Source organism: Acipenser ruthenus, chromosome 1 (assembly GCF_902713425.1).
Source record: "Acipenser ruthenus chromosome 1, fAciRut3.2 maternal haplotype, whole genome shotgun sequence".
Taxonomy (NCBI): Eukaryota; Metazoa; Chordata; class Actinopteri; order Acipenseriformes; family Acipenseridae; genus Acipenser; species Acipenser ruthenus.
Window position 1 is genome coordinate 10,149,053 of NC_081189.1, and position 26,949 is coordinate 10,176,001.

Here is a 26,949-nt window from a genome sequence, read left to right on the forward strand (position 1 = left end):
AATAAACAATGGTGATGCCAATTACTTTTGTCAGTTTCAAGTTATTTCAGAGAAAATTGTGCATTCTTCGTTTTTTGTGGAGGGGTACCAACAAATTTGAGCACGTCTGTATATTGTATATGAAGAAAATGTGTTGGTGGTTGGCAGGGATAGGGTTAATGTCTGTCCCTGCCAGATCAATGTGTGTGGGAGTGGCTGTGATTTAATTAGTGTCACCTGCCTGGAATCAGCAGACAGGTATATAAATGGTAACGAAATGTTTGTTCAGGGCAGTCTGTGAGAAGGCAAGAGGCTGTCATTGTGGAGAGACCTGTGTGGTTCCTAAGGAAAAGGTAGTATGTAAACCTTCTGTGAGTGCTTGCAAAGTGTGTTTTTTTTTTAAATCAGTAAACGGTTTAGCCATCCAATGTTAGGTAGAACTGAAAGAAAAATAGTTGAGTTAGTACTCCATACATACTAGTATAGAAAAGAAAACAAGCTGTACTGAATAAATTATTGAAAAGAAAAGGAGGAAGAAGGAGGAGGAGGAGGATAAGAAGCTAATAGTAGTTAAAGTTGCTCAAGAATCACTTAATCCTTGGGTCTCAACCTCCTAGATATAAGCCTGCATGTTTAAAGGGCATCTCTGTCTACCTGTGTTTGTATAAATAAAAATCATGCCGGTAAAATTATTTAATAAAGAAGAATGACAAATATTATAACGCTTAATATACAGCTTCAAAAGCCTCTAAGGTCTGCAGCCTATTTGACACATCAGAAAGATAAAGCCAACTATATAAGGCTTCACTGCATATCTACTGTTGTTGATATGCAGTGAATATATTGCAATACATTTGGTTTTAAAACATGAGAATTACTGTCATTTATCAATGTTTCCTTTCCCGTCCCTGCTCATTAAATATTTTGGACTGATTTGGCACTGCAATTAATTTATTAGTTACATGTGCACTTGTACTTGCTACCCAAGCTTTGTCCCTGGTCCCTTTCCTCATAAACTGAGTCACCTGGGTAACTACATTCAAAATCAAAATCAAAGGGGAGTCCCTGGGAAACACAGGTTCAAGGCTTCCATGCATGATACATGGAATGTCAAAACCTTAGAGTTGATTTGTAATTGAGTTAGTAGGCACGTGCCAAGCAAAAAGTACAAACAAACATTCGTAACGAGTATGACAATTTTCCAACTTAGAGTAATACACAAGTCATTTTGCTATTACTTGTATTAGGAGGAAATTTTGAAAAAAACAGATACGTTTTTAAAGGTGTTTTCATGTTGGTATTTGTGTCATTGCTCATGACTGTTGGAGGTCTTTGTGGGTTATAATATTACTATTCCTCTGTCTTTGTCAAAGATATAAAAATGTGTTCAGATGTTGTATTAATAGACTAGTTGTATCAACATACTTCAATATAAACACAAAATATTTTGTCCTTCATTGCTGAGGTGGTGGTGAGGTGGAGGGGAGATCAGAAACACCATATATCATAGTATCTGAATGTAATTTGAAATGGACTAGTTATAATTACATTTCCTAACATTTATAATGGATTTATACTGTTCCTGGAAGAACCTCATAAACCAAGGAGATAAGAAGCAGGAGGGGTTGAAAGCGACTGTGACTCCAAATGAACATCATTAAAATACATGTTTAATCAGATGAATGAAAAATATTAAAGAAACCAGATACTGGTGCTTGATTTATAGTGTATTTGTGGTAGCAGGAAGGAGCACAAATAACATTGTCATTTCTCATGCCAATAAGTTACAGAACAACTCTTACCCTTCTTTACCACCCTTTTTACAATTGTTACAAGATTTCACATTATACAGATAGCACATTATTTTATTTTATTTTTTTAACATATAATTACCCATTTGTACAGTTGGGTTTTTACTGGAGCAATCTAGGTAAAGTACCTTGCTCAAGGGTACAGCAGCAGTGTCCCCCACCTGGGATTGAACCCACGACCCTCCGGTCAAGAGTCCAGAGCCTTAACCACTACTCCACACTGCTAACCCTGTAATTCCCTGCTATGTACTTCTTTCTGTCGCAAATAATATAAAGCTAAGCACACTCCAGTTATACGTTTTGAATTCAGTAGGGCACTGACTTTTGTTACTGAAGAAATCATAAAAGTGCTGACAAAATAACTACCCAGAACTCTCGTCGCCGGTGTGTTCAGTACAGTGGGTTAATAGTGTCCATGGAGTAAGTGTCCACCCAAACTGCACAAAGTGATGATAACTAACAAAGAGAATATCACTGGAACCAACCAATCTGTAGTTAGTGTTTTCATTCTCTATATCTATGTCCTGGGAATTGTGTTTTATACAGACCCTCAAGTCGTATTGTAATGTTGTCTATCAACTCTGTTGTGAAGTGAAAGAGACTGAACGGCTCCAGGGTGCTGTTGACCAGCAGGGGGACAGGGTCTCGTACCCATGCAAAGTAAAGGATGTCTGTTACCTCATTGACGAGTCTTGGATTCCAATCAGTCTGCACAGTGCTTTGCCCTTTGTCGAGAACAAGACAGTAGGCTGTAACTTTCTGCAAGTCATTGTGGTTCTGCGTGAAGATTGTCTATGGGTTATTGTGTCTGATGGTAAAATAAATGACTATACTCAGGAATAAGATCAAGTTGTTAACCCCCATCTACTGTACATTTGCAGAGCAATACCATACCCAGCCATTCCTGTTTCCCAAAGCAATACCATACCCAGCCATTCCTGTTTCCCAAAGCAATACCATACCCAGCCATTCCTGTTTCCCAACGCAATACCATACCCAGCCATTCCTGTTTCTCAAAGCAATACCATACCCAGCCATTCCTGTTTCCCAACGCAATACCATACCCAGCCATTCCTGTTTCCCAAAGCAATACCATACCCAGCCATTCCTGTTTCCCAAAGCAATACCATACCCAGCCATTCCTGTTTCCCAAAGCAGAATCAGCTGAGCTGTAATTCTAGAATAAGGCTGTCTGTCTCAATCCAGCATGCAATTACAAGCAATTTTAGGACAATTACTAGCAATCTAGTAATAGATCATTATGTAACAGAAATCTGTTCCTGTTTTATATAATGTTATTGGAATGCTTTTTGTGAACTTGCTTGATAGTAGATATGATGGTATAATATTTAACTAGATGAGATACCTATATGGTAAAACGTTATATTAAGTTTCTCAAATTACTGTGTATTTATTTACATAGTAGTTACTTGCAAATACATGTGTACTTACACATCATTACAATGTTATTAGGGACAATATGCTTAATGTATCATTTGTTTTGCTTGGGCAGTAATGGATAAAGCCCAGTTAGATCAATACTGACAGCTGCGGATCCTCACTCTGTAGCAGCTCAGAACACATACTGCACACTGCACAGCTCATGAGCAGTGTTGTTTTGGTAGTAAATGGATAACATGTTGGGTGCCACTGTACCTGTGAGATGTTACTGTTTCCTGATGATGGAGTAACGATCAAAACAGAATCACAGTTGAGAGTGCTGTGGGAGGCCTCAGAATAATACACGAAGAGTCAGGTTTCCAAAGAAAAGGTGCCACCACGTTTGTTTACACACTCAGACAAAAGAACGGTGCTTAAAACAAAAAGACGTACTGTCAATTTAAAACACTTTATTTGCAATTGACAGGCCTGAGAGGAGCGTACATTTACAAGTCCTGGTCCTTTAAATACCACAGTCCTGTGCTTGAACAGTCCTTGGCAGCCATAAGGCAGGAAACAGCTCTGCTTAGTCTGACAAAAAAAACACTCAGAAAAGTTAAGGCTTTTATCCAGCACTTTTATCTCTCCTCTGTCCCAGGAGAACTGTCCCGACTAGTGGAGAATCTGCCCCTTTTATACACCTTGGCTCTGCCCCGTACCTGATTACCTGGGTTTGGAACCAGGTGTACCTCGTTCTCCTCCACCAGCCTCCTTGCAGGCCGACTCCTACAGAATGTTAACCCCGTTGTTGCCAGTGCCTGCTAGATGGACAGGTCCCCTATGTTCCCCCTGCTGGTGAGAGATGACCTTTCAGTGCAGGTAATCCATCTACCCTGTCACAAGTGCTTCATGTGTTATCTACAGGGCATATCAAGTTTGAGGGCATTAAAGTTGAAAACAGCTTCATGTCTGAGGTAAACATACAGATGAAGTAGCAGGTGGTCTGCTGTAGACCCCTCTACCATCCATCTCTGAGCACATTGATGAGGTGGTCTGCTGTAGACCCCTCTGCCATCCCTCTCTGAGCACATTGATGAGGTGGTCTGCTGTAGACCCCTCTACCATCCCTCTCTGAGCACATTGATGAGGTGGTCTGCTGTAGACCCCTCTACCATCCCTCTCTGAGCACATTGATGAGGTGGTCTGCTGTAGACCCCTCTGCCATCCCTCTCTGAGCACATTGATGAGGTGGTCTGCTGTAGACCCCTCTACCATCCCTCTCTGAGCACATTGATGAGGTGGTCTGCTGTAGACCCCTCTACCATCCCTCTCTGAGCACATTGATGAGGTGGTCTGCTGTAGACCCCTCTGCCATCCCTCTCTGAGCACATTGATGAGATGGTCTGCTGTAGACCCCTCTACCATCCCTCTCTGAGCACACTGATGTGGTGATCTGTTGTAGACCCCTCTACCATCCCTCTCTGAGCACATTGATGAGGTGATCTGCTGTAGACCCCTCTGCCATCCCTCTCTGAGCACATTGATGAGGTGGTCTGCTGTAGACCCTCTGCCATCCCTCTCTGAGCACATTGATGAGGTGATCTGTTGTAGACCCCTCTACCATCCCTCTCTGAGCATACTGACAAGGTGATCTGCTGTAGACCCCTCTACCACCCCTCTCTGAGCACATTGATGAGGTGTTCTGCTGTAGACCCCTCTACCATCCCTCTCTGAGCGCATTGATGAGGTTGTACCTGGTGTCCCTGGTGCAGGCTTCTCTTAGAAAGGATTGTAACTGACCAGCTTTACCTGCAGAATGGACTACTGGAGTAAGCTTGTTTTCATCTTTTAACGAGAAGGCATTGCTCATCGCTCAAGATGCTTTTCACTCTTTAGTAAATTGAATCAACCGCTTGCTTCATGGATCATACCAAAATACAGAATGGCACAAGCACTAAAAGACAATCTTAATGATTGAATAACATTGATTGTGTTCAAGGCTGGGAAATGTTTCCCAATGTGTCTAAACAGGTCAGGAAATTAAAGAAGATAATGAATTAATAAATGGTCAGTCTTCAGAAGGAAATGAAATTACTTTTAAATACAGTTTTCATCATTATTAAAACATGTAGCACTGTGCAGTTTATCTCTGTTAACTTAAGAAAAAGAACTCACGTAGACATACAGTAGCATCATTTAAATAAAACATGAATTATTATAGATGTGGGAAGACAAAGTAGATTATTCAAATGCAGTACTTGTGCCTTGTTGTATTTCTAGTCCTGCATAAATAAAGAGATCTATATAGAATCATATATGTCATGGTTTGTAATAGTAGTATTTTACTGATGTACTGTGTGACTATTTCACTCTGAATTACAATAAGACACAATGACTGTGACAGGGGAGGACGCAGTGTGGGTTTCAGACTCATTGGAGTCAGCAGCTGGAAAAGCCAGGCCTCTGAGCCCAGATAACTAGTTACGTGAGATTTTGGGGAATGGGCCCTGCAGATTGGTGCTGTGGATCTGCAATCAGCAAGTCCACAGTGGTGCTTGATAGATGAAATGTTGGAAAAAGAAAAGAAAAACAGCTTTGTTTTTGTGCAACCGAAGGAGGTTTGTTGCCAGGATTAGCAGCATGAATCTCCACAAGGTAATCAAGGAGTTTAGCTGAGTTAACGACCTCTATGATTGTATAGGAGTTAGAGAAGGTAGTGATCCTGCTGGAGGGCTCCATGTTAGGTGGATAGTGCATGACTTTGACATTTTTTAGTGTTTCTTTTGATTGGTTTTGTCTATTTTGTGTAAAGAACTAGCATGCTGTGCTTACCATTTGTTGTATAGCTATGGCCAAAAGTTTGGCATCACACTATAGAATTAACACATTTTGCTTCATTAAGTGGAACGAAACCTGATGAATAATGTTTAAGTTAACATATTGACTTACATATCGCTTTGTAGTTTTTCCTATACTTAATAAAAAACTGACAAACATTGACAAATGTGTGTGGCAAAGTGGTTTGTAGTGCACAGGTGTAGAGGTGATGCAATGCGTAAACAGATACACACAGCAATGTGTGCTGTACAGTTTAAACCCCGGGGTTCATTCCCAAAATAATAAACACGGTATAAACACACACAGAACACAAACACAATCACAAGTCCAGAGTGAGTGCTTTGGTGTAAGTGGTGAAATACAATTTATTAGTGAACAGTAGTGCAGTGCTGTCCTGGTTGGTGCTGGCATTTAGCAACAGCTCCATGCTAGTGTTAGCCATCTAACAATGACAAAAAATGACAGTTAGAACAACAAACAAACAAAACATGAAACACTCATGGTTATTTTATCTCTGTACTCCTTTTACAGGTCCGTCCGTAACCATAACAAAGGAACAGATTGCTCGGCCACATCCCCTGATATACCTTCAGACCCGCCCCCTTCGGTAGCGAGTGCAATCATGTATCCTCCAATCCATGACTGACACATCGACTACTGCATTAAGGCGATGACTTCTGGTATTGTGATTCCGCCCCCGACTTCCAGCTGACCCTGGAATGAACTGTCAAACCATCCAGTCCGGAGCACACTGTTCCTGTTATACAGCGCCCTCACAGGTCGGGAGGGAGATTGTTGACTTGGATTAATTCGATGCTGATCTTGGTTGAGGACCCACAGGGAGCTCTCTGCTTGGATAGGGAGAGCCTCTGGTTTTAAAATCCTGTTCCATTAGTTATTTGCATTACAATTGGTTAACGAAATTCATGAGAAAAAAAATCTATCTAGTCAAGCAGAATGGGTAAAAAAAGAATGTAATAAAAAAAAACTGTGGTGTAGATCTCTGGATCTGAGCCAACACACCTACAAGCCTGGTACCCTGGACCTCAGAGACCAAGCTTAATACACCCTGAAATTAATTCCACAGCACAGTGAGCTTCACCAGAACAAAAACCCTATAGCACTCAGATTAACTTCATTATCATCTAAATCCTGCTTTGCTAGATTAAGCTAATTACATCCCTCTCAATAATAAACTGAGTGCAGTGATATTACAGGGTAAGGTAAGTTAGTTACTTTAATATATTCATACAGTATAGCCCTTTGAGCTTGTATGCTTGATTCGAATACAAGCTCTTCTCTATTATACTATTACAGGGGAAGGTAAGTTAGTTAGTTTATAACAAACAGCTCTATAAATCAAATAAATTCTCAATTATTTTTAACTGTTTTTAAGGAGAGGACCAACCATAGAGAGATACAATATACACCTCACTGAAAATAGTAGAACTGCTTAATAGCAGACATGAAAAGGGGAAATGTATCAAACTCAAAATGACCCTTTATTTACATAATATTTACCAGTGCTCGGAATAAAAAGAAAGAATAATGTATATGCTTCAAAACACAAAACCAGGAATACGGTAACAACAAACCGATTACTAGCAGATGAGTCCATTGAAAAAAAAATGCGGTATTAAGCAGCCTCTTTGTTTAAACATCCCAAAATATCCAGTTCCAAAAAATATATTAGTAATCCCCAAAATAACTGAAAATAAATGCAAAAACAAAACACCAGGTCGGTCTCATCGGTAATCCAGAGCCGGAAGGATGATTTTTCAGCAATATTGGTGCTGATCACAACGGTGGAGGAATGGAGAGCCAACAGCAGAGCAAGGTGTCCACACTAATACACAGCTCTGTTGTAGCTTTTTCTTCCTTTTGGATGTTATTTTTGCTTTTTTTGTATCTTTCTGCAGGCTTTAATGAAGGAACTCAAAGCTACAAAGCCATAAAACCAACACGTCTGCAACCTGTGTACTTTCAAATAATCCCTCCCTTAGTTAGCGCTACCGCCATCTCTCCACATGTTTCTCTCTCCGCCTCCTCCCTAACCGGAAACTATCTCCTTCCCCACAAAATGCACACATGGCCCATTATGTAACAAGGTCATCTTTCTTAAAGGGATACACACCTAATAAATAACAAAACTCCATGGGCCAAAGAGAAACGGTAAAATAAGAGAAAATGTATTTTGCGTACCTTTTACTTAACAAATAGAGGTGTTGCCTGGCCAGACTTACTGCTGCTAAGTCACTTACAACAACCTCTCACCTGAAAGACAGAGCATGAGGTTAAGTGACTTGCTCAGGGTCACACAGTGAGTGAGCTGGGATTTGAACTGAGGACCTTCTGGTTACAAGCCCTTTTCTTTAACCACTGAACCACACAGCCTCCTTTACCAAGGTTAATAGAAATCAGAGGTTAGGAAACTTCAGTTTGAAAATTTTATATTTTGTTGGGCGCCATTTTGGAACAAACTATTGTGAACTGTATTGATCTTACCCTGTTACAAACTAAACAAGCCCTTTACAATTGTATAGTAATTATGTACCATGTACTTGTGAATGCATGGTACCAGTGAATTAGGGATGGTTGCCGTGGAGTACTGTACATGAACATTAATACGTAATTAAGGGGTGTCCACATAACCCTTAGTGTGGTGAATCGTCATTTTTATTATCATATTTAAATAAGTTTGCTGTCTTGTGTTCCAAAAATACGAAAGATTTTCTATAGACTTACTCATCAGACCGCACACCTGTGGGATCAATGCATTTCGAATTTGTTTTGCGCACTGTGTATGCAAAAACACCCAACGAAAAGGAAAATAACCAGACATTTGTCTTGAACAAAGCAGTGTCTGCAGAATTCTTCATTGTTTTTCTGGGTTGTTTTTTTTAACTCTTCAGAGGCATGTGTACTGTATGTTATCAGGCCGGGAACAACGTTTTTTCAACAAACAAGAAAAATGTAATTTCAAATGAGGCCATGCCTTGTTGATTGAAGTTTATGGTGAAAGGTCGAGAGGTGTTCCTACAGGCTATATATACCTATCTAGGGCTGATGAATCAAAACTCTGTGGGAGCATCGACGCGGCTGCGGGTGAGGGGCTGCCTTCAGCTCTAGTCCCTCAAGGTCAACAGAAGGAGTTCAAGGTGAAAGCTTTCCTCATTCTCAGCACAGCTGTAAGGAAGTGGAGGCAGTGACATTTGTTTTCATTAATAGCTTGTTTTCTTGCTGAAGGACAAACATCCATTTTCACCTCAGAGGCAATATGCAACAGCTGCTCATTGAACCCTAACTACTGTACCTTATCATGGATGCAACGTGTCTATTACACCTGCTCATAACTGCCTGCCCTTTATTTTACAGGGTAAATATGTGCTACTGCACAGATATGTGACATTGAAAAGAAACTGTTTGGAAATTAGACCCACCCTTCACTCCTCTGCAATGATAGCAGTAGGATTCAAGAAGGAGTGGACTGTCTCTCCACAGACAGGCCGCTACTTTAGCACACTGAAGTTCTATTGCATTTTGCCAACTCTCTTTTATCTTGGTGCCAGCAGTGCTTGTCCTGACAGGAGGCTTGAATAAGGTGAATAGACAGTCGTCTATTTTCTGGGGGGTGTCAAGATTAAACATGTACACCAGGGCTTCCCAAACAGGGTCCTCGGGACCCCAGTGTCTTCTGAGCTCTCCATTAGTTGAATTAATAATTTGCTTAATTAGGCCTTTTTAATTGTTCAGCACTTAAACAGTTGGAGATTTCAAGTTAACTATAAGCAAATGATTAGTTTAATTAAGGGCTTAGTTCAGTAATTGACAGCTCAGTTGCAATGAAAACCAGAAAGGATTGGGAAAACCGGGTTTGGGAAGCCCTGATGTACACGCTTCAGTTTAGTTTACTGCAAAATATGTTTAACCATTCACTAAACATGTCATCTAAATTCAGAGAAACCAGTTTCTAAATTGATTCAGTATGTTATCATTCACTAAACATGTCATCTAAATTCAGAGAAACCAGACTCTAAATTGATTCAGTATGTTATACATTATGAATCTGTGGCTGCTTACATTATCTTCAGGACTACAAATAGCAATACAACATTTATTAGTCATATGTTACGCCTATGCAATCCTAAGAAACTCTAGAGAGAGTCATATATGAATTTGCAGCTATTATTTTAAAGTGTTACCAAGTTTTCTTATATAATACATTTTTTTCTTTAGTGTCATTTTTATTCCGTGACATTTTAAAACTTGTATAAACTTAAAGAACCTCTATGGCCTCAAAAGAGCTCTGAGAAACTGCCTAACCGAGTACACCATTAACCTGACTCTAACCTAACCTAACCCTTACCTTAAACCTAACCCTAACCCTAACCTTACTCTATGACATGCCTTTTAAACCTGGAATAATTCTGATCGCTCTTCTTTGCACTCTTTCTAGAGAAGCAATGTCCTTTTTGTAGCGAAGTGACCAGAACTGAACACAATATTCTAGATGAGGTCTTACTAATGCATTGTAAAGTTTTAACATTACAATGATTCCCTTGATTTAAATTCAACACTTTTCACAATATATCTGAGCATCTTGTTGGCCTTTTTTTTATAGCTTCCTCACAATGTCTAGATGAAGACATTTCTGAGTCAACATAAACTCCTAGTTTTTTTTCATAGTTCCCTTCTTCAATTTCAGTATCTCCCATATGATATTTATAATGCACATTTTTATTGCCTGCATGCAGTCCCTTACACTTTTCTCTATTAAATGTCATTTGCCATGTGTCTGCCCAGTTCTGAATGCTGTCTAGATCATTTTAAATGACCTTTGCTGCTGCAACAGTGTTTGCCACTCCTCCTATTTTTGTGTCATCAGCAAATTTAACAAGTTTGCTTCCTATACCAGAATCTAAGTCATTAATGTAGATTAGGAATAGCAGAGGACCTAATACTGATCCCTGTGGTACTCCACTGGTTACCTTGCTCCATTTTGAGGTTTCTCCTCTAATCAGTATGTTCTGTTTTCTACATGTTAACCACTCCCTAATCCATGTGCATGCATTTCCTTGAATCCCTACTGCATTCAGTTTGAGAATTAATCTTTTATGCAGGACTTTGTCAAATTGTGTACTTACATATTTCAGGCAAAAATAGTTACAAATTAAGTACATTCTAACTATTATGTGTTAAATACACATGTATTTACTAAGCAACTAATATGTAAATATACTTATTAGAGACAATGTAAAGTGTTATTGAAATACCACATAAAATAGAGCATGTGGTATTTGGTATGTGCACTAAGGGTGGAATGCTGCACAGGATAGGTTCATGGTTACACTTTGGGGCACCGGGTGTAATTCGAGGTGAGACGGGATTCTGAGTGCTCTATTGAGGCTCTTAAATTCCCAGTGATCAGATAAATAAATACAGTAAGAGGAACCCCATATCTAACATTAGTGTTGGACAGGCATGAATGTAATACGTTTTTAGAGAAGAGTTGATGTGCATACTTTACTGGATCACTGACCTCGTTTGCCAATGGGTTTGCAGCACACTGTGGTGTAATCTACAATGACTGATTGTTTTAATGAAATATAATGGCACATTATTATCATCACTGGAATAGCTCATCATTTTTTCCCATATGAATTTAAATACCATGCTGGCACATGTGAATGGTTTTCTTTTTTCAATCTTAGTAATTCAAACATTCTGCTTTTCAATAAATATTTAATCCTTGCAGCACCTTTTCTTTTTCCTATAATAATAATAAAAATCCTTTACCTCTTAAAAGTCGATTTATTAGTAGCATTATTCTGACACTGTGACAAATAACTGTCATTGTTTTAAAGATTTTGTGATTGAACACCAGAGTGGGATGATTTTTTTGTGTTGCTATTGCCGATTATTCTGTGTAAGGTAATACAATGTCTTATTATTTTTGCCATGCATTTCTCAAGGGGTAATAATGTTATGCTGTATAGCTTTTATTTGAAATGAAGTTACTATCCTGATGTTATCTATATTGTATGGATGTTGCTGGATTCTGGACGGTCTGCTGCATTGCAATTGCTTCTCTCCATTCTATTCACTGTGTTTGATCTATTTATATTTTAATACTTATATTTATCTGCTGCAATATGATTGTTTGTATTTCTTATATTCATGCCATGTGTATATTTTATGAGCTATATTTTTGTGTCATTTCCAGACACTGTTATATGAACAATAGCTGACTGTTATTACAAGTAAACTATCCCCCAGAGCTGATCTAGTTATTACAAGTAAACTATCCCCCAGAGCTGATCTAGTTATTACATGTAAACTATTCCCTGGAGCTGATCTAGTTATTACAAGTAAACTATCACCCAGAGCTGATCTAGCTATTACAAGTAAACTATCCCCCAGAGCTGATCTAGTTATTACAAGTAAACTATCCCCCAGAGCTGATCTAGTTATTACAAGTAAACTATCCCCCGCAGCTGATCTAGTTATTACAAGTAAACTATCCCCCACAGCTGATCTAGTTATTACAAGTAAACTATCCCCCAGAGCTGATCTAGTTATTACATGTAAACTATCCCCCAAAACTGATCTAGTTATTACAAGTAAACTATCCCCCACAGCTGATCTAGTTATTACAAGTAAACTGTCCCTTGGAGCTGATCTAATTATTACAAGTAAACTACCTCCCTGGAGCTGATCTAGTTATTACAAGTAAACTATCCCCCTGGAGATGATCTAGTTATTACAAGTAAACTATCCCCCGGCAGGTGAGCAAACCCAGTGCTTTTGGAAAGGATTCGGTCTCTCCTGATAAAGTTCCCCTGTATTTCTAGCTCAAGATCAAAGACTACAACAGTGCTTTAGTTCAGATCAGGAAAGCTTGACAAAGTTTCTGCTTTCCGACGGCAATGCTGATGAACAGAACTGCACCTGTGCAGAGCACTGCATTGCAGGATGCTTCTCTGCCTTTGTCCCTGTGTTCACTGAGACAGAGATGGCATGAGATTAGATACACGTCACAAGCCTGGCGTATTCAACAGCATGTGCTGCACATCCCATTTGCCAGTCCCGTTCCATTATTCACTAAGCAGTGAACTCTCCAGGACCCTTCCTCTTCCTCATGTGTGCTGTAGTAATGGGATGAATTATTCACTGCTTACTGATGAGGAAGCATTCTGGACATCCCCAGAGTGGTGCTGAACTCGGGGCAGGCCACATCCACACTTACTATGCTGCTTCAGGATTTTATTTAGTTCTGCTTCGGAAGGGCTTTTGGTGCATCTTGTGCAAATTCAGAACTTCAACTTCAACTTCCAAGTTTTAACTTCAGTAGTAAGTGAGGACACAGGCAGCTCAGTGGCTGATGTATAGGCAGTCTGTGAAGGGCCCACTCCTAGCAAAGCATGCCGTTATCCCAGCTGGGAACCCCATTATGTTCTTTTAGTTGTGGGTTCTTATAAAAACCATTGACATATTAGTAATCATTACCCACATATGTATTAGAGAAGGACTATCTTGGTAACTCAGGAGTTATCATATGTACCTGTAAGCATGCAATCATTTTAGGTTCCGATCAAACTTCTGCTTTTGTTACAAACCCTGTTTGAAATTCTGAAGAAGGCCAAGCATATCATTAAAAAAAAAATTAAAAACCCATCTAGATCCAGAAAAAATTATGTATGATTTTAGTGAAATGTACTGTAATGTGCAGGTCTACTGTTTAGTGTAAAGGTTGAGTATGTTCCACATAGTGCACTTTAAACTCCAGCTATCATCAAACAGAATGCATTTTATATCATACACAATATGACTTTGTTTGATCAAAAAAAGGTCAAACATTTTTCATAGTGAATGCCAGCTTCAGTGCAATTGGCCCTCTGGTGTTTACAGGATATGATGTCACAGGGGAGATGTCCTAATAGTTAAATAGTTCACACAGTTGCTGTATGGCTGGCAACAAAATCATGCAGAGAGCATATTGAAACCAACAGAGTTTTAAAGCAGTGTGTTTGTTTAAATCTCACAGGTAGCAGTTTATCAAGTACACAGTAACTGGTGCAATAGAAGCTGTGTATCACTCTGCAGAGAATGAAAGTCAGTCTGTTTAAAATTGTATAATGTTTTTCTGAGGATTAGTGCACACTTGAAGAGATAAGCACATCACTGCACATTCCTGTCCTTGATAAACAGACTTTCAAAATTGAGGAAGGAAAATGGCCTGACATTTTGTCAAACACAAATGCGATGCAGTAATTTTAAAATAAAAAGGTCATCTTTAGTTACCAGTAAGCCCTCTTTTGTCCGAGTGTCAAGTGAGGATTATAATACTAAACTCACACTCTCTGTGCATGATAACTTGTATGCATTGACAGTACTGTAGATATTTTCCGTTCCAAAGGATGCTTTGACCTTGACAATAGAAAACATCAACTGTACAGTAAACAACTGGATGCACACATAATTCAAACATGTAAAATAGGATGTTCCGTGAGAACCGCATGCTCAGACTGCAGTGACACGCAACTGAGGTTGGTGCAAGGTGCAATATTTAACCAGGAAACTTTGGCAAACTTTCCCTCACTTTGTTCACTTTCTCAGAGACAGTACTGAAGCAGCTAGCTACAGGGTGCCATGTTTTAAAAAAAAAGTGTTAATATTTTAAGTCTTTTTTTCCAGATTTAAATTAAATCTTGTATTTTTTTCCCAGATTTATAAATGTTGTGAAAATAAATAAATTCTTTTTTAAATGTGTACATTCAGATATAATTTATAAATCTAGTTACAATATTTAACATTTAGCTAAATATTTAACTAAATCTTAAATCACTTAACAAGATTTAACATTTAGCTAAATATTTAACTAAATATTAAATCTCTTAACAATATTTAACATTTAGCTAAATATTTAACTAAATATTAAATCTCTTAACAATATTTAACATTTAGCTAAATATTTAACTGTCCAGCTAAATCTGGAGTTTGTATGCAAACAAGCTCCTATTGCTTTGATTGGCTCTTGTAATGGTGAAATTTGCATATTCCCTGATTAGTATTACAAGAGCCAATCAAATTGCGTATTAAAAACCATGGAAAACCATGGTAAACTGTGATAAGTGCATAGTTTTTGTGAGGGGAAATGTAAAGCGATTTGCCATTGTAAACTTGTATGTAAATGCCAGGTACAATTGTTCTAACCATTATGAAAAAAGAACCCATAGTGGAGGAGGTGTTTTGCTATGGTACAGGTCACTATATATATAATATATGATACATGGATGAAGGCTATATTTGCATCCTGATTAAAGCTGGTACATTCGTATCTCAGAGAAACTGGAGAGGAACAGAAAATTAAAACAAGGTAAAGGCAATCATCCAAATAAAGCTGAAGCACTAACGGATAATGACATAGTGAGTTACAGGAAAACAATTCCATCACGGGTTTCTGTGACAGTTTATAAATTACTTGACCTTCAGTCTCGTAATTTATGACGTCACAGAAACCCTAGAAGGAATTATTTTCCTGTAACTCACTGAAGCCCATCTATTATTCTCTCTCTCTCTCTCTCTCTCTCTCTCTCTCTCGCTCTCTCGCTCTCTCGCTCTCTCTTTCTCTATAACGCAGGTCTCGGGGGACACATTATAAACGGGGGAAGGAGTGGGTGGCACCACGGGAACCATAACACAGATCTGACTAAACTACAAAATAAAATAACTCCCTCTCTATAATACACATATAGTGAAGCAAAAATGTAACTTGAATTAACCATACATAAAGCACCATGTAATCAACGCTATATTTTTTACAAAAAAAGTAAGAGTAGGAGAGCGGGTCGTGCGAGGGGAAGAGGGAATGGGCTCACCCCAGGTTCAGCTGCCGGAGAGGGGCTGAAGCAAAGCTGAAGCGTATCGTCTCCAGGAGAAAGCTGCAGCTCCTCTCACAGCAAAAAAGTAAATACATTAGGAAAGATAACCATGTAATTAGCCTAATATTTATTTAGTTACAAAACAAATGCTGAATAAGATGTCTGTGTTATAAAGTGCCAGCGCAGCATTTCTTCAGTTCAAAAGAGAGAGACAGAAACGGATAGACTGAGAAGTTGTTTACAGTGTGAACACCGGTACTGTATTTACTGTAGAAATATTGCATGAATCACTAGTATAGGTAACTGGGGGACATGCTGTAGGAACTTTATATCAGGGAGCACTGTATATATATATATATATATATATATATATATATATGACCTTCATCCGTGTATGCATGTAATACTGTAGTTATGACTAAAATATCAACATGGAATATACTTTCAGGGTTAGAGCCCCAAATCCCCTTTCTCCCTGTTGCTTTGCTAATGTTATAGATTATATAACCCAAGTCCAAAAGACCACGGTGTTGACAATGTCTTGGTATATTTCATTTCACAGAGATTTCTCATTGGTACTCAAAAGGGCTATCCGGCAATGTTCTTACATAAGCTATGAAATCAGAAGTCATGTTGCTTGAAATCCTGAAGTGAAGACCTCCCAGTGCCGTCAGAAGACTCCCTGCGTCAGCCTTTGAAGAGTGAATACACTCACAATCTTTAGACAGGGAGTAATACAACGTCAGAACAGTTGACAGGTTCATTGACCACCCTTGACATCCCGGGACTCCAACTCCCAGAAACCCCTGCTCCATGTCACTCTCCTCTGAAACCATTAAATGCTTCCCCTGTGACACACAAGGTTTGGTAACACTTTACATTAAGTGTCTAATTACTCTGTATTTACATGGTAGTTACTTAGTAGATACATGTGTACTTACACGTAATTACAATGTTATTATGTATAGTTACAATGTACTTAATGTGTAAATCCTTTTGCACGATATAAGTACAGAATTGTATCAAAAAAGGGTTAGGCTTAGGGTTAGGGTTATGGTCATATCATGCTAAAAGATTACATGCAAGTACGCATGTATTTACTAAGTAACTCCTATGTAAATGCGCAGTAATTAGAGACACAATGTAAAGTGTTCCCCAAGTGTGTCATGTATCTGCGTTCCTTCACATGACTGCGTCCGGAAGCGCAGGAATGAAAGCACATGGACTTTTAAACTATTCTATAGTATTAATAGAGTTGTCTTCTGTGATTGTGATCATTGGTATTACTTTTATCATTGAACTTGAATTTCATCATTGAACTTGCTATGAAATGTTTCCTTTGTATGCTCCAGGTAATTGCAAAGTAGTCTAAATAGACCTACAATATAATGCTTCTTATTACTCACACATTCTGCAGGCTTGTACTGTTTTCTTTCTACCCAGCTGTATATGTGGAGGTTTTTATTTTTGTATGGAAGTTTAACATGGGGGGAGGGGAGGGTATTTGTGTGCTTCTACTGAATTGGGGTTAGGGTTAGGGTTAGGGTTAGGGTTAGGGTTTAGAAGCTGCCTGTCACCAACCGCCTTAAAAAATAAATATAATGTGTAATTCACACTAACTACCATTATGGGTCAGGGTATTCACCCCTTGGGTGCCACTGTAAATAATGGCTGGATAAGTACATCCTTATTACAATGAAGACATAGCGACTGAGGATTGAACCCAGGTCTGTCTGCTAAAGAAGAGCTTGTCTTTATAATGCTCCACTTAATACTCCATTCACTCAGAAAGCACATCACACTCTGCACCTGTGTATTATTATTTGTTTAGCTATAAAAAGGGAATTCTGCAGAATTAGTGTTTGTAGACCAGAGGTGGCAAATCAGCACTATGTATTAGCAAGGCAGGTCAGCTCAATTGAAATGCATGGCATGTGCAGGTCAAATTTGCATTGCGTCTGACAGGGGAAGGTCAAGTCAGCTGAATCAATAGGAATAAAGCCTCTATCTGCATTTTTGTCAGATAAACGGGATTAGAGCAACAAAGTGTGTGTAGGTTGAATTAATTATTGTTCCCCGTAGGACTCTGTACTTTACATTCAAATCAGCCAGCAGATATAGACAAGAAAAAGGGTGCCCAGCTTTCCCCTTGCCACATACTGTATGGGGCATTTAAATGAAAAATACCTTGGATCTCAATAGAGAGCGAAAAACAAAAAGTACAATGAGAAGACTTTAGCTAGTGCAAGATACAAAGACAATATGAATACAATGAGAAGACTTTAGCTAGTGCAAGATACAAAGACAATATGAATACAATGAGAAGACTTTAGCTAGTGCAAGATACAAAGACAATATGAATACAATGAGAAGACTTTAGCTAGTGCAAAATACAAAACAATATAAATACAATGAGAAGACTTTAGCTAGTGCAAGATACAAAGACAATATGAATACAATGAGAAGACTTTAGCTAGTGCAAAATACAAAACAATATAAATACAATGAGAAGACTTTAGCTAGTGCAAGATACAAAGACAATATAAGGCAGAAGAGGAGGGGTTGATAAGCTGAAGCTGGAAGGAATGCAAAATAAATGTTATCTTTATTATGAATAAAATATATTGTTTTGAACTCTAAATCTGAAGGCAAAGTTAACTGTATCGCTGATAGAAGAGGATTTGTTTTGTGCCTGGCTGCACAGATATGCCCTAGTTTTGCTACTGAAGTGCTCTGAGTGCTGTTAAAGAGTCCTTGGAGCTGTGATGAACAGTCTTCTGAAATTCAAACTCCATTAGCACTTCAATAAATTCAGTATTTATGACCAATTCTCTCTGTTTCATCTCCTCTGAGGGCTCCTCAGGACTCACAGTCTAACAGTGACGGCCGCAGCCAAAACCAGTACTAAAGTGACAGTTCCTGATTCAGCACTGTGCATTCACACTGGACATCCCAAGTTCTATATGTTTCTGTTCTGTGTGCAGGGACAACCATTCTCCACATTACACACAAATGCCCTGCAGCCCTTGTTTAGCACAGACCTACTCAATTTACTCAGCAGTTCTCATACCTGTCAAAGTTTGAAAATACAAAATTAGGAGGGGGGGTGTGCAATCCGTGATACCTTTTTTTACTGTTTCCCCTGTAGAGCGGGGGGGGGGGGGGGGGGCGGTGCGCACTGAATGCATGCCTGCCACAGGACTCCCCTGGGTCCTAAACCCTGCTATGTACAGACAGGGATTGCAGTAATCACACACCAGCCATGAGTTAAAGGTTTGCTGACATAAGGGGGTTTAACAGTACAATATGGGAGAAAATCTGTCCCAGGAGACGGGTCCAAAATACGAGAGACTCCCGGTGAATACGGATCTGCAGTTCTAGGGTTAAACCCAGTTAGCAGTCACTTCAAAAACATGAAAAAAGTGTAAATTTATATTAAGCAGTAAATATCTTACACCATTCTAAAGACGTATAAACATTATGTGCTGGACACAGCATTCCTTTCAGAGGAAGTATTCAAACCTGTTTGTTTAATTCACCTGTCCAGATTTCAGCAATGCAAGGTGGTGACAGTGCGTGGATTGAGCAGGATTTCTACCCTTCAGAACAATCTCCAGAAATGGCACAGAAGCACTGTGCACAGTATCAGCAAGCACTAGAGATACAGTGGGTCATACATGCTGCTTTTATTATTGTAGCAGACTTTTAATGAGACACAATTGGACACTTGTTTCTTGTTTATCTTATTGCTGAAACCCTAAACCCCGCTGAGATTTCTATTCAGGGCACAGAGTGCAATGTATTTCTGGAGCTGTGGATTTGATTTAGGAATTCCAGGGAAAGCAGAAGAACAAATCCACACACTGTAAGGAAGCTCTGTGTCAGATGTGGGCAGTGGGCCCTGAATAGGAGGAAATCAAGGACTGTTTAGAACTTTATATTAACCATGAAGCATATAAACCCTGGCACACATAAGGGGTTTTGTGCCTGGGCTCAAAGCTTCGTGGCAGAAAATCGCTTGATGTTTATTGAGTATGACCTAATCTCTGAACGTCCACAGATATTTTCCGAGTTGTTGTGTTAGGTTTTAGTCAGTCAAAATGTTGCATGTGGATGAGCAGCATGGTGCCTCTGTGCATCAGTGTGCTTGTGCAGTGACCCTCTGCAGGCAGGGATAATGTGTCTGTATCCCGGCACCGAGGCCTCGGCACTGAGAACTGAACTGTACCGCAGCAGTGATGCTGAGAAATTCCAGAGCGCTTTCCAGGGGCAGGACCTCCTTTCAGGTGCTTGTTCTTTCCTGCCGCTCCTGCACACCGCTCTGCCAAATCCCCTGCCTCTATAAATAATAAAACCATACAATGCTTCTCTGCTGAGATTGTGTGTTTCTGTATTAGTAAGGGAGGCTGTGATACAATAGGGTTAAGCAGGTGCATCTCTGTACTTGTGTGTCCTCCAATCCAGACCACTAACAGTTTTACATGAGGCCGTGGGGTATATAGAAATTGAGATTTGTTTGCGGTTAGGTAACAGTTTATCAACAGTACAAACCCAACCCGAACCATGAAAATATACCTCCAAACAATGCAGTTATACAGCTTCATGTGTAATTATATCCATGCAGGTATATTACAGAGCCAAATGAGTTAGCAATGCATGTGCCAGGGTTCAGTTCAAACACAGCACGTCTTGTTTCGTACAGTTTCGTACGTGGTGCGGCGTCGCCTCCTTCAAACAGACCTGCACTAGACCAGCAGCCTCTGAGCTCATAACATCTGTGCTTTCAAAAACGCATAAACTTTAATATGGAAAGCGTGGCCTGAATGTAATACTTGAACAGCATCACCTGATAACCTGGGAATGATTCTGCTTGGCCAGCACAAACACTGCTGAATACTAATGATGGACACATGTAACTATCCCCTTGGTAACCAGGCACTGCTACTAGAGTTTTCCATATACACGCCAGCTAAACGGGACGCGCTTAAGCGGGACGACCGCTTTAGCGAGACGCTTTAATGGGAACCGATTTTCCTCTATTAAAAACTTTGGTTTGTAGGCACGATAAAAAAACTAAATTTTGATTTAGTGGGACAGTTGGTGGGCTTCTCACCAGTGTTGCACTTTGCCTGTACACTGGAAGTTGAACAGCACCGCAGTTTCAGTACAAAAATGTCTCAGCAGGGTTTGAACCAAACGAAGGATGTCTTTCTCGCTGGAAGCAGACACCAGATAGTGTTTAAGTGTGAGCATGGTGAAAACCAGGATGCTGATTCGGCAGCAGCACAGACCTGGTTAACGGAGACCCTGGAAGGTCTAATCAGTGATTATATGATCAGTCATATATATATATATATATATATATATATATATATATATATATATATATATATATATATATATATATATATATCATCTCGAGTTAGCAAAGTCTTGTAAATAGGCTTAAATGATCGCCATTGAGCTATAGTTTAATGTGTCAAGGTTTCATGCCCCTCCAGCAGTACGACATCTAGTGAGAGTTGGAACCTGTTCGATTGTAGTGTGCACAAAGCCAAAGTCTGAAACCTCCAATATCTGTATATGTTTTTGTTTGGCTCAATCCCTATGGATTATTCAACTGATGCCTTTTACTTGTACCTTGCAACAATAATACTCACATAATATCCAACACAACTACAAGCCAAAAAACAGCCTATTTGGCAGCTCCTTACTCACTGCAGATGGGAGAAATGAGCAAATGAATACATATTAAGACATGATAACCACTGGCTATTACAAATGAGCTTTAGTTACTCTACTTGATAGAACAACGGTGTTCATGTTCCTCGGATCTGCAGTCTTTGATCTCCAGTTTTTCTGGATTCTTGAACCACATCCTTTGCAACATGCCATTCCATTACCCAGTACATATCAATGGAATCCATTCCGCTTGTATCTAATATACAAGTGTCATTCTAAGAAACAAGTGATTACAAATGAAATGGCAGGCCTGACAATGTAAGATAGACACCCATCTAGCCCCTCCTCTGCTTCAGGTTCAGATTGTTGAGTAATGCAAGAAGAGACAGACTTCTCTAAAACATCAGATTTAACATCTGCCGGTACTTAAGATTGCAGGCAATTGGGAAAATTACACTGGGAACAAAAGAGTTATCAATCATTCGCACTCCATTACAGGCACTCTGGCTGAGAAAGTGATTGTGGAAATTGATCTCCGGCACTCAGACTGGTTGAAAGCACTGTGGGGTGTTTGTTAGTTTTGTTTAAGATGGGAAGTTGTTCACTTACACCTGACACAGCAGACTGATGATCTAAATTCAAAGGAAAGTAAAACGCACTGAAGCTAATTTGCTCATTGCCTGTGTGTGTCCTTGTTTAAATGCGCATAATTATACAAAAAGAAAAAATAGGTCTTGTTATTTTGACGTGATTATTGCAATACAACAAAATGACTAAATCTTTTCTCATAAAGACAGGAAGGTAGTTTTCACTTGTGAGCTGCAGTCACCTAATTTAAAATGCATGAGATCTGTCTGAGGAGCTGCTCAGTGTTCTTTGAATATTTGAGATTAGCAGGAGCCTTGAGTAAAACAATATAAATACAATATCTTAAATATTTAAAAATGGTTCAAAATCTGAAGATTTCAGCAAATTCCATGAGAAGGGAAATGTCAAAGTAAAAACAACTGAGCAAACTGCTTGGCACTTCCGGAATGCAAATGTTTTATGTAATATTAATCTTTGTTAATTCAGAGCACATTCATAACTGTCAGTTTTGTCTCAGAGATTATTACCAAGTTTATATTTTTAATCTCTTTTTTATACGGTGGAGAGAGATAAAGATGTTTTTTTTTTCAGTCTTTTGAAGATGGGATTTAGAAAAGAGATTTGGTAACACTTTACTTTAAGTGTCTCTAACCCTAACCCTTTTCTGATATAGTTGTGTACTTACATATATATCATGCAAAAAGATTTAAACATTAAGTACATTGTAACTATGCATAATAACATTGTAATTATGTGTAAGTACACATGTATTTGCTAAGTAAATACAGTGCAGAGTAATTAGAGACACTTAACGCTGCACCAATTCATACCTGATACGTAACAGCGTTTCAGTCAGGACAATCTTGCATTAAATAACCACCTTTATTTCCAAAAGCCTTGAACCCAACAATGGGTGAAGAAAAATAGTAGAGTAAAAATAGTTGGAGCACAGCCTCATCCTTCAGAGCATCCCAGTGACGCCGGTTAAAAAAACAAGCAATAAAATAATAAATCTATGCGACGTGTTCATCCCATATAACCCCCCCTCCGGACGAGGCAGGGAGTGAGGTTGTGGTGGTTGGGAAGGAGGTTGTAATTCAAAAGCATGGCAAGACTGAGTTTGCAAAATAGGTTTATATACCTTATTGGTTAATTGAAACTTGTATCAGACACTTGTACTATAGACTTCCTGCCTGAAAACCTTGCAAGCTTTATATTAATGATAAGCATTACCCAGGTAATGTGAATACATTGGCTATGCACCAGTTAAGCACGTTTAGTAACACTTTACATTAAGTGTCTCTAATGACTGTGTAATTAAATAGTAGTTACTAAGTAAATTAAAAAAATTTGCACAATATAACCCTAACCCTAAAGGCCATTGCACACTGGATCTGTTCCGTCATTTAGCATCCGTCATCCGAAGAAGTTGTGCTTCCATCCATGGCACACTAGATGCATTAATATCGTACTTCAGAGTGCTGGTGTGCAGTGGAGGCTTTGTAGTAAATATACCTAGCTTCAGTATTTTAATACAAAATAAATACAATTCTGTTGTTAATTTTTAAATAACTTTTAACACAACAAAAATGTTAAATGTAGTATAAACTTAATAACGAGCAAACGCTGATGGAAGTTAATTATTAATTTCTACTAGCTCTACAATATACGCAATACATAATAAAAACATTTTTTAAAACATATGATATTCCAGAACACTTGCTCCTGTAATAAATATATCTAAAAGTTGGGAAGCTAGCAATGAGATACTGAAAATACTTTACCATAATGACCTTCTATTCTCCAGAAATTCCATCCATGATCGTTTTTTTCTGTTTAGACGCACGTTAAATTCAAATGTGTTATCGGATCCACTGTGCAATGGCCTTTAACCCTAACTCTTTTCTGATACAATTGTGTACTTACATATATCGTGCAAAAAGATGTAACAATGCATAATAACATTGTAATGATGTGTGAGCACATGTGTATTTACTAAGTCACTATTATGTAAATACACAGTCATCAGGGACAATGAAAAGTGTTACCGCATGTTTAACCCTTTGCGGTCCTATGTCAGACCTGGTCCGACATTGCAATTATTTCTATCCGGTCCAATGTCGGACCCTGTCCGACATCATCAAAAAGACACAAAAAATGGGTTTCTAGTCGTTTTTTCTCCAGAAAAAGCCGAGAAAACCATTCAATGGCCGAATGGGTGCGACAGGAGCCGAGACAAGCCGAAAAAAAAAGAAAAAAAAAAGGGCGTATCTCATGAATAGTCATACTTGCCCCTGGCATCAGATAACGGCGGCCATAAGGAAACAACCTGACTGTGACTGCATCAGTGCTAAGAGAATATCACGGACATTTGCAGAGCTTTTTTCAGATGTTATAGTAATAAAATAATGACTTGGATCGCATTATTGAGGCGTTTGGTGATAAAACGTGTGATCAGGAGATGATTGATCGGTATGTATGACTATTATTATTATTATTATTATTTATTTCTTAGCATATGTGAAAGCTATAGCGAATGAAAGGGTGGGGCGGGGCTGGAGATGCCTAGTGAGTGCTTTGTTGATATGCAGGGCCTTTTAAACCCGTTTGACTGTGGAAAAAAAATACTTTTAAACAGCGCGTCTAAAATTAACTGCGTGTGTGAAAATAAATTGGACCCTACGCGCCTGACACGCACTTAATAAATGGACTGCAAAGGGTTAATTCCTTCTGTTTCACTTATTCATATTCTACCCTCATTCAACAAGATGAAAAGGCACTAAGGTGTCACCAATATCTGATCTATGTAGGGATCCACTCAGGGCCTCTTGTGTCACCAAGCGATGCTTTATCAACATACCTACAGTACTGAGAATGTAACCTTCAATACTGCAAAATGAGTAGCAATTTTAAATAGGTGTTTTACAAAATATCACTGAGGGATCATCGGTGTCAGTCTGATGGACACGCTGCAATGACCATTACAATCCAATGAGTGAACAGAATTGTACTGCCATGCCACGGCCTTTAAAATATCGTCACTGTTTGTACAGATACGTATTGATGATGAAACCTGGTCTGGGCATACTAGCACAATTGAAAGGCGCATCAGAATCTGTGAGTATATGAAGACAGCTATCCATCTAGCTGCATGTCAACCTTATATTTTTTAATTTGCCTACAGTAGATACAGGTCATGGGGATTGCTTTGCTGTGATTCTGAGGGCTCTAAGTTTGAATTTTCAGGGTTGGTATGCTTGTTATATTTATCTGTAGCCTTATTATGAGCAGCCACTAACAGACTGGTACAGTCACCTATTCTCTTTTATAACAGAAATTCATAATTTATTCTATTTGTCTAGTACCCAAAAACCGACAAGCAATCTGTTAGCCCACGCAGCATGTCACTTTATGTTGAGATACACAGAAAATGAGCACTTCAACCATTCAAGAAGTCTGCACTTTATATCTCAACACAACTGAACACTCTGAAATGTGTTATTATAAAATGAATAAATATAGGATTGTCAGGATGTGAGTGGTGTGGGTAAGCAATAATGTCCAAACAGTTCAATTTGTAAACTAACGTTGGTATTTATTACTGTAAATAATAAATCCGCTCCTCTACCAGCAGCGGTATCCTCCCTGTGATCAGCCCATTGCCACGCTCTATCCAATCACTGCCTGCCCCACAGCTGATCACAATGGACTTGTTTAGCAATCTCGCAATTACATGCTTTCTCCAAAATGGCCAACTTCCGGTTCCGACCTTCCATCAAATCAACCCGTCTATGGGAAAGCACATCACCAACCTTACACAGCGCTCTTTGTGGTCGGGAAGTAGACTTGCAACTCAGATTGCTTCTGTCTCTGTCACAAGGATATATTGAAATACTGTAAAACCATGGTCAAACATAGCAGAACTGTCCTGGTGTCATATCATAATTGTTTTATATACATTTGCTGATTTTGTCAAGGAAAAAATAAATGACAGTCATTGGTATGTGAGACCTATGCATCACATTTAAATGTTCCACTACTGCATCCTGACAAAGACCAGAACAACACTGTATTATCAATCATGTGTAAAAATGGTATGAATCCACATCCATAAGCCTGAAACTGGACCCTGGTTCAAGCTTTGAGTTGGGGGGGGAATCTAATTCATAATAACCCTGCTGATGAACCAAATGATGTGAGCAAGAAAGCACCCTAACAGCAATGCACACGTCCATCTGAAGAGCACTGCATGCATGGAGCACCCTAACAGCAATGCACACGTCCATCTGAAGAGCACTGCATGCATGGAGCACCCTAATAGCAATGCACACGTCCATCTGAAGAGCACTACATGCATGGAGCACCCTAATAGCAATGCACACGTCCATCTGAAGAGCACCTCATGCATGGAGCACCCTAATAGCAATGCACACGTCCATCTGAAGAGCACTGCATGCATGGAGCACCCTAATAGCAATGCACACGTCCATCTGAAGAGCACTGCATGCATGGAGCACCCTAATAGCAATGCACACGTCCATCTGAAGAGCACTGCGCGCATGGTGCACCCTAATAGCAATGCACACGTCCATCTGAAGAGCACTGCACGCATGGAGCACCCTAATAGCAATGCACACGTCCATCTGAAGGGCACTGCATGCATGGAGCACCCTAATAGCAATGCACACGTCCATCTGAAGAGCACCTCATGCATGGAGCACCCTAATAGCAATGCACACGTCCATCTGAAGAGCACTGCACACATGGAGCACCCTAATAGCAATGCACAC